Genomic DNA, 16,541 nt, shown 5'->3' with positions numbered 1-16,541 from the left:
AGATTCAGATTCAATTTTTTAATTGTCATTGTCAGTGTACAGTACAGAGACAACGAAATGCATGATCCTCCTCTAGCAGATATCCACCTCTAGTATCTTTGCCCTGAGCAGCAGTGATCCTCCTCTAGTATCTTTGCCCTGAGCAGCAGTGATCCACCTCTAGTATCTTTGCCCTGAGCAGCAATGATCCACCTCTAGTATCTTTGCCCTGAGCAGCAGTGATCCACCTCTAGTATCTTTGTTGAGCAGCAGTGATCCTCCACTAGTATCTTTGCCCTGAGCAGCAGTGATCCTCCTCTAGTATCTTTGCCCTGAGCAGCAGTCCACCTCTAGTATCTTTGCCCTGAGCAGCAGTGATCCTCCTCTAGTATCTTTGCCCTGAGCAGCAGTGATCCTCCTCTAGTATCTTTGCCCTGAGCAGCAGTGATCCACCTCTAGTATCTTTGCCCTGAGCAGTAGTGATCCACCACCAGTATCTTTGCCCTGAGCAGAGTTGCCTTTGGCCAAGGGTGACCGTTGCTCCCCCGCCATGCTGTGCGGCGCGGCCGGCCGGCGCCTGCGCACTGCCTTCTGTCAACACGCACAGGAGGCGGCGAGAGAGGGCGGGCGGGAGGAGAGACACAGCGAGCGGCCGCATAATACGAGCCCTTGTTGGCCGCTTGGGCCGTGATGGAGCCGCGGGCCTCCCGCCACTGAACCCTCGGTGAGTGCATGCGGCGCTGAGGCGTCTCCTTTGTCTGCGGCTGAAGGGGAGAGTGTGTGATAATGGAGGCCGCGGCGGATCCATGGGCCTTCCCCTCCTCCATGCACAGCCCCCCCCCCCCCCCCCGGCAAGGGCAAGCGCCTTCACCTCAATGCTTCAATGGATAGTCAATGGCGCACTTTATCAATGGCGAGTTGTGCAAGATGTTAATTTTATTTTTGTTACGCGCCTTATTATTACTTGCATTGCGAGCTGCCACACGGCGGTGTGTGTCTGCGTATGTGTATGTATGTATTTGTGTGTCTTTCAACGTTTGTGCTGAGTGGAGAGAGGACTGCTTCACATTGAGCTTTGGCGCCAAGGCCCCAGAACTACCTCCTCCTTCCCGTTCCCATCACTACTCTATTATATATGCCAGCTCGGCTTTCCTTCCGCTCTCCATCCAGATGGAAGAAATTTGCATTGGAAGTCTAAAACTTTTTTCTTTCTTTTGTAAATTAAAAACTACTGTTCAAGATTCAAAGACAGACAGTCTAAAGTTCTTTAGGCTAAAAGTGTTGGAAGGAACTGCAGATGCTGGTTTATACACCGAAGATAGACACAAAATACTGGAGCAACTCATCGGGCCAGGCAGCATCTCTGGAGAAAAGAAATAGGTTGGTGACATTTCAGGCTGAGACCCTTCTTCAGATTGTCCTGTCTTTGGTATAAACCAGAAGCAGTAGTTCCTTCCCACACATTTTGTCCTCTTAAATTCGGTTTTATTGATTAGCTTGAAGCAGTTACTAATATACTAATATATAATCAAAAGTTAAATACCATTGCATAATTATATTTTTTATTAAAGTGGGCTTTAAATATATGTTATCTGCAATGGCCAGGTGAGAACCTTTGAGTCAGAAAGTTCTGAATTCTGTTTCTGATCTATGGATTTGAGTACAATAAGTGGAGTCCCGAGGGAATGGTGTACTGTCTCACTGGAGTTGAAGTTCAAATTGTTCTCTAGGCGGCCAAGGAAGAAAATTGCTTTGTGCAGTATCAAAGGGAAGGGGAAATAATCTAAATACAAGAGATTGTGGATGCTGGAATCTGGAGCACAATCTATTGGAGGAAATATGCATTTCAAGCCGCATCTGTCGGGGGACATTGGAGTTGTCAACATTTCGGGTTGAATCCCTGCATCCGGACCGACTTAGGAAAATTAATAATGGTGCCTATATTTGTACATATCCTTCAATCAACATCATAGTTTTGTTTCTAGGAAATTGTATTTTATGGAAATAGGGTGGCGCAGCAGTAGAGTTGCTACTTCACAGCGTCAGAGACCGGGTTTGATCCTGAGTATGGGTGCTGTCTGTATGGACTTTGTAGATTCTCCCTGTGACCCCATGGGGTTTCCCCGGGTGCTCCAGGTTCCTACCACACTCCAACGACGTACAGATTTGTAGGTTAATTGGCTTCTGTAAATTTTAGTGTAGTGGGCGAATGCTCTAGTGTATGGGGTGAACACTCAGACTTGGTGGTCTGAAGGGCCTGTTTCCACGCTGTATCTTTAAAAGCAAATTGCAGCAACATTTAGTTTGTGCCAAGAGTAACTGTGATTAAAATAGCTAAAGTCGCTTTGAGATGATCCTGGGTCCAGTTGTATGTTTAAGAAGGAACTGCAGATGCTGGAAAATCAAAGGTAGACAAAAATGTTGGAGAAACTCGGCGGGTGAGGCAGCATCTATGGAACAAAAGAAATGGGCAACGTTTCGGGCCGAAACCCTTCTTCAGACTCCAGTTATGTTGTTTTCTTCGTCTTAAATCATTTAATCATAGACCTATACTGGATGGTCACAGGTCCTTTGGCCTACTTTTGCTTACTGGGCTAGTGCCATTTGCCTGCATTTGATCTATCTCCCTATAAACTTTTCCAATCCGTATATCTGTTCAAATGTCTTTCGAAAGTCATAATTGTATCTGCTTCTATAGCTTCTTCTCGCAGCTGAATCTAGATAGTGACACCCCTTGAGTGGAAATTTTTTCTCCTGGGGTCCCTCTTAAATTTCTCCCCTTGCACCTTAAGCCTATGCACTCTTTTTGCCTGTTCCCTCATGATTTTGCAGGCTTCAATAAGGTGACCCTGCAGCCTCCAAATCTCCAAAAGAAAATAGTCCCAGCCTATCCAGCCACTCCGTAACGCCTGCAAGTCTCGGTAACATCCGGATGAATCTCTTGTGTACCCTTTCCAACTTAATGATATCCTTCCTTAGCTGAGCAACCAAAATGGTTCACAGTAGGCCAAGTGTGGTCTCAAGCAACAACTTGTCCAGCTGCATCATGATGTCTCATCTTTTGTGTGCGATACGCCTCCCGATGAAGGTGAGCATAATAAATGCCTTTTTGACCATCCTATCCACCTGAATTGCCACTTTTGAGGAACAATGCACCTGTACTCAAGATCTCTTTGTTCTACATCCCTCTCCAGGGCTCATCCATGTATTGTGCAAGTCTTGCCCTTTATGGTCAGACCAAAGTGGCACATCTCTTCTTGGAGTTAAATACCATTTGCTATTCCTTGGCCCTCCTCAACTGATCCAGATCTTGTTGCAGTCATTGTAGATCAATGTAGCCATCTACATTAATGAAAAGAAAATATGAACAACTCATTGTGCTTTACAATAATGGAGGTATGTTTGAGAAACGAGATTGCAGATGTGGGAATCTTGAGTAAAAATATAAATTATAGGAGGAATTCAGTGAGTCATGTGGCACCTGTGGAGGGAAATTAATGGACTATGTTTCAGGTTGGGACCCTTCTTCAGTCTCAAGGATGATCAGCCATCCGATCCTAAACGTTGTCTGTCCATTTGCCCACATATGTAGTTTTGAAATACGTTCTAAGTTGTAATGAAGGAAACCGGATACAAATTTGGTCGAGAAAATGTTAATATTAGCTGTCTAAGCAACTGAGTATTTTTAGCATTAACATTTTTTTATATGTGATGGATAATCTGATGATTAAGCAATTTATATTAGACAAGACTTTGGAAAACTCCTTTCTGCATCAAGATAGTCCAGTGGGATATTTTACATGATTTACCCTCGGAGAGCAGACAGGAACTTAATTTTACATCTTGCCGGAAATATGACGTTTCTGGCAATGTTGCACTCTTTGGGTATTTAAATGTCAGCCTAATTTTATGCTGAGGTCTTTTGATTCCAAATTTAACAGATTTTTGATCTTCTCTCCCACCCCCTTCCTCTCCCAACCAGGAAATGTATACATTATAGATGTATGGGAAAACATACCTTTTGGGCTTTGCTAAACTAGGTCCTAGCCAGCTGTTATGGGTAAGCCTTCAACAAATGACAGCAACTATGGGCTGAAGGCGTATGATATTGGGCAGGGTTTGAACTTGTAACTGCTGCTGGAAAAATATTATGTGGGTTTAAGGCAAATAGGTGATTTTATTTTTCCCCCTTAAATGCTTACAATCAACACATTCATTGGCACTGACTTCTATATAAAATGCCATGAGTCATGCTGCAGTTCAAGAAAAGAGCATTTGATTTAGTATGGCACGTAACAGTGTGGCATGGTTGGAGTCATTGAATCTTGGGTGGAAATATTGGGTGGCTAATGTTATAACTTCCACAAAGAAAGATAGACAATAGGCGCAGGACGGCCATTCGGCCCTTCGAGCCAGCACCACCATTCAATGTGATCATGGCTGATCATCCACAATCAGTACCCCGTTCTGCCTTCTCCCTATATCCCCTGACTCCGTTATCTTCAAGAGCTCTGCCTAGCTATCTCTTGAAAGTATCCAGAGAACCTGCCTCCACTGCCCTCTGAGGCAGAGAATTCCACAGACTCGCAACTCTACGTGTGAAAAAGCTTTTCCTCATCTCCGTTCAAAAGGGCTTACCCCTTATTCTTAAACTGTGGCCCCTGGTTCTGGACTCCCCCAACATCGGGAACATGTTTCCTGCCTCTACAGTGTCCAAACCCTTAACAATATCTGTTTCAATAAGATCCTCTCTCATCGTTCTAAATTCCAGAGTAAACAAGCTCAGCCGCTCCATTCTCTCAATATATGACAGTCGCGCCATCCCGGGAATTAAACTGGTGAACCTGTGCTGCACTCCCTGAATAGCAAGAATGTCCTTCCTCAAATTGGGAGACCAAAACTGCACACAATACTCCAGGTGTGGTCTCGCCAAGGGCCCTGTACAACTGCAGAAGAACCTCTTTGCTCCTATACTCAACTCCTCTTGTTCTCAGCCAACATGCCATTTGCTTTCTTCACTGCCTGCTGTACCTGCATGCTTACTTTCATTGACTGATGAACAAGGACCCCCAGATCCCGTTGTACTTCCCCTTTTCCCAACTTGACTCCATTCAGATAATATTCTGCCTTCCTGTTTTTGCCACCAAAGTGGATAACCGCACATTTATCCACATTAATCTGCCCACTCACCCAACCTGTCCAAGTCGCCCTGCATCCTCATAACATCCTCTTCACAGTTCACACTGCCACCTAGCTTTGTGTCATCTGCAAATTCTCTAATGTTACTTTTAATCCCTTCATCAAAGTCATTAATGTATATTGTACATAGCTGCGGTCCCAGCACCGAGCCTTGCAGCACTCCACTAGTCACTGCCTGTCATTCTGAAAGGGACCCATTAATCCCTACTCTTTGTTTCCTGTCTGTCAACCACTTCTCTATCCATGTCAGCACTCTACCCCCAATACCATGTGCCCTAATTTTGCCCACTAATCTCCTATGTGGAACCTTATCAAATGCTTTCTGAAAGTCCAGGTACACTACATCCACTGGCTCTCCCTTGTCTATTTTCCTAGTTACATCTTCAAAAAATTCCAGAAGATAAGTCAAGCATGATTTCCCCTTCGTAAATCCATGCTGACTCGGATCAATCCTGTTACTGCTATCCAAATGTGCGGCTATCTCATCTTTTATAATCGACTCCAGCATCTTCCCCACCACCGATGTCAGGCTAACCGGTCTATAATTCCCCGTTTTCTCTCTCCCGCCTTTCTTAAAAAGTGGGATAACATTAGCTACCCTCCAATCCACAGGAACTGATCCTGAGTCTATAGAACATTGGAAAATGATCACCAATGTGTCTACAATTTCTAGAACCACTTGTTTAAGTATCCTGGGATGCCACTGGTACATCAGGGAGATTGTTTGTGTCCTCCTTAGTGAAGGCAGATCCAAAGTACCTGTTCAACTTGTCTGCCATTTCCTTATTCCCCATAATAAATTCACCTTTTTTCAGTCTTCAAGAATCCAACTTTGGTCTTAACTAATTTTTTCCTCTTCACATACCTAAAGACGTTTTTACTATCCTCATTTATGTTCTTGGCTAGCTTACCTTCGTACCTTATCTTTTCTCCCCGTATTGCCTTTTTAATGCTCGATAATGCTAAATCCCTGGATAGCATCTTGGGTGGAGCCAACTTTGAGTGTGCCTTTCACAGTCTTCCCTCTCTTGTAGAAAGCATGACTGTTCTCTGATGATTTACATCTTGGCAATCAAATTGCTGATCCTCTGATGATGAATTAATAGGCAGGTAAGGATAACTTATTTTCGTTCCAGGTTCTGACTTGGTAGATGAGGACAATGTGGGGCCATCGGACTCTGCCACAAATGGACAAGAGATGCTTGATGGAGTCGGTGGGTAGAGGTTCATTCTTTCCCTTTCTTGAGCCGGGCTTCTGTATTCTTCCAACAAAGGGGCTCTGGTCTCAGTACCATCCCAGATACCTTTAGTTTAGTTTAAAGATGCCGCATGGAAACAGGCCCTTTGGCCCACGGAGTCTGCACCAACCAGCGATCACCTGTGCACTAGTTCTATATTACACACGAGGGACAATTTTACAGAAGCCAATTAACCTACAAACGAGCACATGTTTGGAATGTGGGAGGAAACCAGAGGTTCCAGAGAAAACTCAGTCGGTCACAGTGAAAACGTGCAAACTCCATACAGACAACACCCATATTCAGGATCGAACCTGATACTATCTGGCACTGTAAGGCAGCAACTCTACCCCTGCACAGTTGTGCTGCCCTCTCTCTCCTCTTTGAATTGTAAGAGGTCAAAGATTTCCTCCACTTAATGAAGATGTTGCACATTTTTCAGGGCAGCTGTTAAAAACGCTTTCAATTGTTTCCTTGTTCTTGCTGGTAATCTTTTGCCGTGATGAAGCTTGGAGTGGTGACCTTGGGTGCCAGTGTTATGTATGTGGTAGATTGGCTTGCCCAATGCTGTCGGCTAAGTGTAATTAAGGCCTCGTTGGGGATATTGACCTGGCAGAGGACAATGACACTTGCGTACTTATCCTGCAACAGGATTTGGATAATTTTGCAGAGGTGGCATTGATGGTGAGATGCCATCTGCAGATATCTTGGAAGCTTATGAATCATGGCTGCTTAGTTTGAGCATTATACTGACTTTGACCCACTTCTTTTATGTGCCAAAACAGTGCACCGGCACCTTTAAAGAGTTTAAAAACCAGATTTTCAAATTATCAGTTTTATTACAAAAAATGACTCGTGTTTGTAAATTCAAATGTATAAAATTAGGCGGTTAGGCCCTTAAACAGCTTAAGCAGCTTGTAGGATGACAATCTGCCACAGACACCGACAGCAGGGAATGATATGCAGCACCTTGTGGTTGATCAAAAAGCATGGCTTTGACGTATTGGTCTTCAAATGCTGTTTTCTTCAGGTGACCTAAGGCTGTGCTGACACTATGAAAGTAACAATGAATTTTATATTTACTGTTTGTTTTTTGGCAGTGGCACTCAGGAATGGGCAATGGAACATTTGTTCCAGGATTTGTTGTGGGACCTAATTATTGGGGTGTGTTTTGCAGCAAGAGTTGGTTGTCAGAGGACATTTGTTTTGTGAATGTTTGGTGTAAGGTCCATTCTGGTATGTTTCAGTGAATGAGTCACCAATAACTGGAGCTGAGTTGCCAAATATGCATATTTGGAAGCGTTGTTTCCATATTGTAGCTCAAAACTCGGGTTCAAATTATTTTGATTCTCTTTTAAACGCAGTGTAGGTTGAACAGCTTCCCATTTGTCACATGCATTCCATCTCAGTGGGAATCTTAATGGAGGAAAAGTGCAGTATTGGGACAGCATGAATGCTGAAAAGTACTGAGGTGATGGTCATTTTTGACTTCCTTTTAATGTTCTTGCCCATGGGTGCTGACTGCAGTTTGTGCAACAGTTGATCTTGTCAGGATCGATAGGATCGATAAACTTTTGAATCTCTTGCATTTTTATCAACTATCTTCTGAGGCAATTCCTTGTGATTGAGGATGACTTCCATTCTGATTTTGTGTATACTGAAGGGGCCAGAACAATACATCGGAGAATCAGGCCCTTCAGCCCACGAGTCCGCACCGACTATTGAATGCCCATTTACACTAATCCTCCAATAACCTATTTTATTCTCCGCTACTCTCCCTTCAGATTTTACATTCATCTCACAGTAGAGGAAATTTATAATGGCTCAGTCCACACGTTTTAGGATGTGGAATAATTTCAGGAAACACGGAGGAAACCTATGCAGTTGCAGGACAAATGTGCAAACTCCATGCAGTCATCACCAAAGATCAGGAACAAACCTGGGTTGCTGAAGTTGTGAAGAAATAACTTTACTAGTTGCACTGCTGTGCAGCGTCAAAGATGTCATGGAACAGAGGTTCCCAAGGTTTTTGGGGATGTGCATGCTTGAAACTTTGGGTGCATGCTTGAAATCTTTTCTTTATCCTTCTGAAAATCTCATCCCCAGGCAGAGATTAGAATAGTGTCTGCCCTAGAAGACTGGTACCAGGCGCACAAATGAGGTGACCTGTTCATTGCAGCCAACTAAATGTAACCTGGGTCTCTGTAATGGGAACTTCTGGGAGAGGGTACTGATATGGTTTGCTTGCCTGCTCAGTGAATTTGGACTATTTTGTGGAGAGATCGTTAGTATTTTTGCAGGGGCTTGTTACACCTGGTATGCTTAGTTGAAGCGTCAGAAGCAAAAAAGGAGGGCAGAGGTCACTGCTTCCTGGTGGAATATGAGTTTTGTGTCAGCTCCAAACTCTTGATCTTCAAATATCCTTTTCCTCAATCAGTCAGACCAAAGGCAATGCTGCACATTGAAGACAATGGTGAATTTCATCATTAAAGTTTGCTTTGTCCACTGGGCGACTCCCAAAATATGGGAAGTGGTCCATGTTTTTAAGGGGTTAAGAACGTTTATTGTTAAAGACAGTGTGGTGTGGCAGAAGCATGTTTGTAGAGGACGTGTGTGTGTGTGTGTGTGTGGCGAGCAAGGCACACGGAGCATGGCCTTTGCACCTGTAATACGACCAACATTGCCTGCAGAGCGCAGCGTCACAATGGAGGTTGGAATAACGTTGATCTGGAGTGCAGTTGTTGTAGGGTGAGCAGCGACCCATGTTTTTAGAATATGTCAGCAGGAAAGACTGCAAAGTGTTGAGGCAAGTGTTGAGGCAATGATGCAGAGTTCACAGACATCCAAGACGTGACATTAACCGATGGGTCTACAACAGAACCATGCTCAGTGAAGACGGGTGTCAAACATAGCTGCTTCATTTCAGCCACTGCCTGTTCTAGTTCACCCGGTTTCTGTCTTTTTGTGCCTATGGAGCTGTTTCTTTTCCCCTGAGGCTTGATTGATTTCTCGTTGTAAGAGCACCTTGTGTTTGAGCTTAATTAGAGGGCATGCGAATAGGCACCTATTGGGGTGCAGACTTTAAAGGGCGAGTTCAAACAGATCCATAGCCACCTCATTCTCCCCCTAACCCTTTTGTTCCTTCTTGTTGCTGAATTTCCACTCAAGAGCCAACCCATATTGCTGGCTATATTAGAGAATTGTGTTTCTAGTGAAAATGAGGAGATGAACTATTGGCCACAAACAGTACTGGCAAATTTGGTTCTGGCCATTTTTGAGATACTGCATACATTATATTTTTGGTTGAATTGTTAAGTTAAATTCCAATTTAGTCTCACAGAATATGGACATAAGAAAGTAAACTGAACCTTTAAAAACACAGATTAGGTGTTGGCTGTATTAATTATTTGCATCGTGCTTCAGGAAGTCAAAAACTTGGAAGAGGCAAGAGGGAGTTTACTGGAAATGTGCCACAGATGAGTCTCATTTAGGTGGCAAGATTGGAGATACTGAAATTAATTTTGCTAGAGAAGATTATAGGGATGTTGAATAGAAGCACTTAAAATCAAGTTGGATGATGCAGCTTTACAACTTTGGAGAGTTGCCAGAGGTGAAATGAGGAGAACTTTTTTTTTGCACAGTAAGTTCTAACTTAAAATGCACTCTGTGAAAGGGTAATGGAAACAGTACAGTAATAACTTTCAAAGAAAAATTGGCAAGATATGTTGGCTCTGTTGCCATTTCCTCTGTTACGTCATTTGGTCTGTATCTTCAACATAGTTACCTCTCTTGGAAGGTGCAAAAGCTAAGGGCCACAAAGAAAAAAACAATTGTAAAGCTGTTTTAGTTGGCTCAATAATCTCCTATTGTTGTAAGAATCCATTAGTCTGAATAAATAACTGCTAAAATAACAGGCATTCAAATAATTCCTTTTCTAATTTTTAGTCTTAAATGTGTTTCATGGCAATCAATGGAGTAAGAGTAAGTGCTTCATTTTGTAAGGATCTTAATTAAACTGCGTAGCCTGTTTTTATCGACTTTTTTTGTAAAATCTAAAGAAACATGAAACTTTGTTGCTTTAATATATGATTATCAAAAATCATCGTTATCAAAATTACCACAGGATTTTGATCAGTTAGGCAAGTGGGCTGAGGAATGGTTAATGGAGTTTAATGCAAATAAGTGCAAGGTGTTGCATATTGGGAAGACAAGCCAGGACAGGATCTTCACAGTGAATGGCGGAGGCCTATGGAGTGAGTCACAGAGTAGAGGGATGTAGGAGTGGATGCACAAGGTTGTTGGCTTGTTACTTGCATTGCTTTTGACAGTTTCCAGTTGGCTGAATAATGAACGTCACAATGATTATTGTCTCGTATCTGCAGCAATCAGACTAAAATATCCAATTTAGTCCAATTTTGCAAAATAGTTTTTTTCTCTCTAAGCAAACTTTTTTTAAGTTTGAATTTCCATTTGTTGCTGTGCCAAATTTAATGCAGAGGGCCATTACTACTGAAATCAAAGGATTATTGAAGAATTACCTTCATTTCTTCAGCAGATCATTGTGAGTATTAAACAATTAATTAATAATGTATACTGATTGATTACTTGTGTAATTGATTAAGCAAAGGATTCATAAATTTAGCAACTTAGTAGCTAAGAGGTGGTATCTTCAGTGCTTTTATTGTTCTCAGGATTCAGATGTTTAAAATAGTTGTTTACTCATGAGTCCTTATTCTGTCAGTCTTTGGCAGAGTGGTGCAGTTTCTTACTGGGCCACAGAACCGGTTGTGCATAGGTACAATACAAAGCGATTTAATCCTGATCATTGTGGTCTCCTGCCAAATGGCATGAAAGAGCAGTTTTAAGCAGTGCCCTCCAATTTTTTGTTTTATTGTGTTACATACTGATGACCTGCTGAAGAAATGAAGGCAATTCTTCAATAATTGGACCGGTATCCTCTGATTTAATGACAATTCGTGAATGTGAAGAAAAATCCTGGAGGAGATGGTTCCTCTCTTGTTCTGCCATTTTCAGGTTATAGTGAGCATAGATCTTTTCCTCATCATGCAAATGAACGTCTATCCTTCAAGTGAATTATTTAAGCATATTCTTCTGATCATTAATTTCCTATACTTTGACTGTGAAGTGCTTTGAAACATCCCGAGGTTGTAAGCTGTTTTGTGAATGTAAGTAATTTATGAATAGATTGGTGTAAATATTTTGAAAGGGATCAGTTAATTAAATCAAAGCATGTCCCATTTGAAAAGAATACTAAGTTCTTGGCAACTGCTTATTATGGAATAATAATAATTAAGTGGATTAATTGCAAAAATTTGTACCATTCCATAATTGTGACGGTTTAACAAGGAATTAAATCGCCATAGCTGCCTCAATAAGGAAAACAACTGCATATTGTTCCATTAATATGCTTCACTAACTACTGACTGGTAACACTAATGTCTGGTAATTAAGTGCTTTGGTTATGGCATACATATCAACTCCTACCTTAACAAGAACGTGGACCCGCTACAATTTGCCTACCGCAACAATCGATTGGGGGAGGGGGGGGGGGATGCAATCTCGCTTGGTCTCCACTCTGCACTGGACTTGGGCAATAAGAACATGTATATTATACTGATGTTCATCGATTACATCTCATAGATACATAGAAAATAGGTGCCAGAGGAGGCCATTCGGCCCTTCGAGCCAGCACCGCCATTCACTGTGATCATGGCTGATCGTCCCCGATCAATAACCCGTGCCTCCCTTGACTTCACTAGCCCCTAGAGCTCTATCTAACTCTCTTTAAATCCATCCAGTGATTGTGTGATGGCATTCATTACATTATCCCCTCCAAACTTGTTATCAAGTTCAGGGAACTGGATCTCTGAGCATTCCTATGCAACTTCCTCATCAACAGACTACAATCATATGACTTGCAACCACACTTCCTCCTCGATAAGCATCAGCACAGGAGCATCTTGGGGTTGTTCCCAGTCCCCTGCTTGCTTGCTCTACATCCGTGACTGTGAAGCCAGATACAATTCCAACGCTCTTTTTAAAAATTTGCCGACACCACTGCTGTTGTTGGACGAATTGCAGGTAATGATGTTCAGAATATAGGAGGGAATTGATCATCTGATTGAACGGTGCCAGAACACCAAACCCGCTTGCAATGGCAGCAAGACCAAGGCACTGATTGTTGACATTGGAAGAAGGAAGCTGAGGATCCACAAACCCATTTTCATTGACATGTTGGCATGCAGCGAGCTGACTACATTAAGGCCTGGCCGTGTATATCTCTGAAGATCCTGTCGTGGGGACAGCGCATTGATTACATAATAAAAACAAGTCCAATCAGCGCCTCTCCATCCTTAGAAAATTGAGGAGATTTGGTATGTCGACGAATACTCTCTTGAATGCCTACAAGTGTATAGTGGAGAACGTAGTAACTAGTTGCTTCACAGCCAAACCTCCCCACCATCAAAGCGATCTACAGGAGATGCTGCCTTATAAAGATAGCCAGTATCATTAAGGACCCACAGTGGCCAGGCCACGCTCTTATTTCACTCCTAATAACAGGAAGAAGGCGTAGGAGTTTAAAATCTGTGACCTTCTGGTTCAAAATATCTTTTACCCAACTACAACTTTCCCTATGAACACGACAATCGCTATTTAAACTATAAACTTGGTTGCATTAAGGACTTTGGGCCTTTTGCACTAACATTAGGGTTTTAAATTTGTCTGCCTCAGAGGAGGCAGGTGGAGGCCGGTTCTCTGGATACTTTCAAGAGAGAGCTTGATAGGGCTCTTAAAGATAGCGGAATGAGGGGATATGGGGAGAAGGCAGGAACGGGGTACTGATTGGTGATGATCAGCCATTGAATTGCGGTGCTGGCTCGAAGGGCTGAATTGCCTACTCCTGCATCTATTGCTTATTGTCAGCACGGACTTGTAGGGCTGAGATGGCCTGTTTCCGTGCTGTAATTGTTATATGGTTATTGTCTAGTGTCTAAATTAATTGATTTTATTTTTGGTTTTCTTTGTATATGGGTCTGTTATGCTGCTGCGCATATGAATTTCATTGGTCTGTTGTCGATAATACTACAGTATTAATTACAGCATTGTTTATTAGGTATAAAGTAGTAGGTGGTATACCTTCCCAGTTCAACATTAGAATTTCTACTCATTAGCGATCAACCCATAGACTAGCACTATCCTACACACTAGGGACAATTTTGCAATTTTTACTGCAGCAAATTAACCTACAAACATGTATGTCTCTGGAGTGTGGGAGGAAACCCGAGCACTCGAGAAAACACGCAGCCACAGGGAGAACGTACTTGTGCATCATTGTAAGCAAACTTACTCAATCTATCGGAAACCTACTTTACAGCAAGGAGTCTTCAAAGAGGAATGGAAATAGCAGGGGCTTGAAAGCCTTCATATATCTCAGCTGTCACTCTGACTCGGGACAACTTACTTGGTATCGATTAATTGAACCATTAACCTTGCTGCTGCGAGTCAGCTCTGCAGAGAGTTAACTTAAATAGAACAATAGAGGATTTAGTAGAAGCAAAGAATTGCAGGTGCTGGTTTACACAAAAGGACACCAGGTGCTGGAGTAACTCAGCAGGCCAGGCAGCATCTCTGGAGAACACGGATAGGTGATGTTTCGAGTTGGGACCGGACCCGTCTTCAAACAATAGAGAAGTAAATCTCCTTTTAAACATTTTAATGTGCTTTCACAAAAATGTTTAATCTTGGATGAGAGGGAAGCATCTGCATTTATTCCAGGAAGAATTCAAAATGTCTAATCATCCTCCACAGATTCCTATTTAGAATGGTGATGTTCTATCATCATCTGAAATATTACTTGCCACCCTGAACAGGAATATACAATATATGCAGAAGTTGGGTGAATAGAGATTGACGGAAATATCCACTGCACGTTACATTGATTGGATTTGCCTTTTTTTTTGATAAACAGGGTGTGGGAAATTTTCCCCATTGTTGGTAAATGGCAATGCTATAAATGTACTCGAATATCTTGGCTAGAGGTGGAGTTAGTTTTGGTATAATTAATTTTAGTGCATTAAACTAGATGTTGACTGGTCTGTTACTAATATGATTGTGTGAGAACAACATTGTAGGGTTGTTTCATTTAGTTTAGAGATACGGATACAGTGCAGAAACAGGCCCTTCAGCCCACCGAGCCTGCGCCGACCAACACAAATACTGTCCTACACACAATTTTACCAAGCCAATTGGCCTATAATCCTGTATGTCTTTGGAGTGTGGGAGGAAACCGGGGAAAAAAAACACGCAGGTCATGGGGAGAACATACGAACTCCGTACAGACAGCATCTGCAGTCCGGAACGAACCTGGGTGTCTGGCGCTGTAAGGCAGTAACTCTACCACTGTGCCGCCCGACGTTACTTGTCTAGAGTATGTGACAGCTTTCCCAATTTAGACAGCAGCCCCCACATGCTTGTGAAATAAAAATGTACAAATCAGCAGTATTGGGAGTAACTTTTGCTTAGTCAGAATTCGGCGCATATGGTGATGCCAGTCTTTATATGCTTAATCTGTTTTGACAGGTTACAGTCCGATTGAGTGGGTTGCTTCATCGTTTCACATAAGTGGATTTGGAGTCTTATAGATACCAGAATGGGAAAAAAAGTGACAGATTTCCTCCTGTTAAAAACATTAGTGAACTAGATTCATTTTTACAAAGATCTGGTAATTTTGTGGTCATCATTGATAATAACTAGGTTCTTTAACATTTTGGATTGTGAACTAGGTTTAGATTCTACCCATGGGATCTTAACCCAAATCACTGAATTGTTCATCCTGAATTTTTGGATCATTGTGTGGTAATTTTGCTGTTGCACTGCCATCCTTTTCTTCATCTTCCAATTCATGATTAAATTTTTACACACCACTTTGTTCCGGAGCTTTTCATTCCACTTGTTCATCTGATCTATGTGAAATCTAAATTGTATATTAATATCTCTGCACCTTACCTTGTAATCGTATGCCCACAACCATTGTTTAGATTTCTAATCCTGATTATGCTTTGGATTCAAATAACATATTTATTCCCTAAAGAGAGACATATCACAGATTATCTCCCCATAGCTAATTAGTTAACTATTAAGTTCCTTCCTTTGATATTATAAATGAATATTATGCAGAATATACCAGATGTGATCATACTTGTGATTTGTATGCAATCGCTTTGTTTTCCTGCTCTAACTCTCAATTCGCTCAGCTATCATTACCATGACTATACAGACACGCCCCGATTTACACATTAGGTGACTTGCGTAAACTCGCACTTAAACAATTCTGTACTCCGTCCCTACTGCAATCACGGTTGATTGTTTTTCCCCCAACACTGTACGATCACTCAAGTTTACAGCGAAAATAAGCAGGGAACGGTGGCGGTGCTTACCCAGAAGACCGTGCACCACAGAAAGTGCCCCAACGGCAAGCCGCAACTGACAGGTAACTTGACAAGATTCTGACTAAAGTAAAATCTGATCCATGTAAGGGTTCACGAAACGTAACCAGTGGGTGGCACAGCGGTAGAGTTGCTGCCGTACTGCGCTTGTAACGCCAGAGACCCGGGTTCGATCCCAATTACGGGTTCTGTCTGTACAGAGTTTGTATGTTCTCTCCATCACCATGTGAGTTTTCTCCGAGATCTTTGGTTTCTTCCAAAGACTTACAGATTAGTAGATTAATTGGCTTGGTATGTATAAATTGTCCCTAGTGCGTGTAGGGTAGTGTTAATGTGCGGGGATTGCTTGCGGTGCGGACACATTGGGCTGAAGAGCCTGTTTCCACGGTGTATCTGTGATCTAAAAAATAAATTCAACTAAACTTCTACCAGTGCTTTCCAGTTCTCAGACTTGTGATTTGTTACAAGGTTATAGGGGATTAGTTTGTATTTAAAAAAAAAATGTTTTATATGCACCTTTAATACAGGTGCACAACCTTTTATCCGAAAGCCTTGGGACCAGACACTTGTCGGATTTCGGACATTTTCGGATTTCAGAATGGAAGATTTTTAGCGTAGATTAGGTAGGTAGCGCGGGCGGCTTGAAAAGTCTGGAGCA

General features: G+C 42.3%; 1 protein-coding gene across 2 annotated transcripts in view; it reads left to right on the top strand.

Annotated features, from left to right (window-relative positions):
* The first annotated feature begins 568 nt into the window (after positions 1 to 568).
* jade3 (jade family PHD finger 3) overlaps positions 569 to 16,541 on the top strand; it is a 46,916-nt gene continuing 30,943 nt past the window's right edge. For both annotated transcript variants that reach the window (XM_055636482.1, XM_055636484.1), the window contains exon 1: positions 569 to 703. The gene's annotated coding sequence lies outside the window, so the exon portion shown is untranslated. The remainder of the gene's footprint in view (positions 704 to 16,541) is intronic.

This window comes from Leucoraja erinacea, chromosome 6 (genome assembly GCF_028641065.1).
Source record: "Leucoraja erinacea ecotype New England chromosome 6, Leri_hhj_1, whole genome shotgun sequence".
NCBI lineage: Eukaryota > Metazoa > Chordata > Chondrichthyes > Rajiformes > Rajidae > Leucoraja > Leucoraja erinaceus.
Note: the sequence above shows the minus strand (reverse complement) of the source record. Positions and strands in the feature narration are given on the sequence as shown.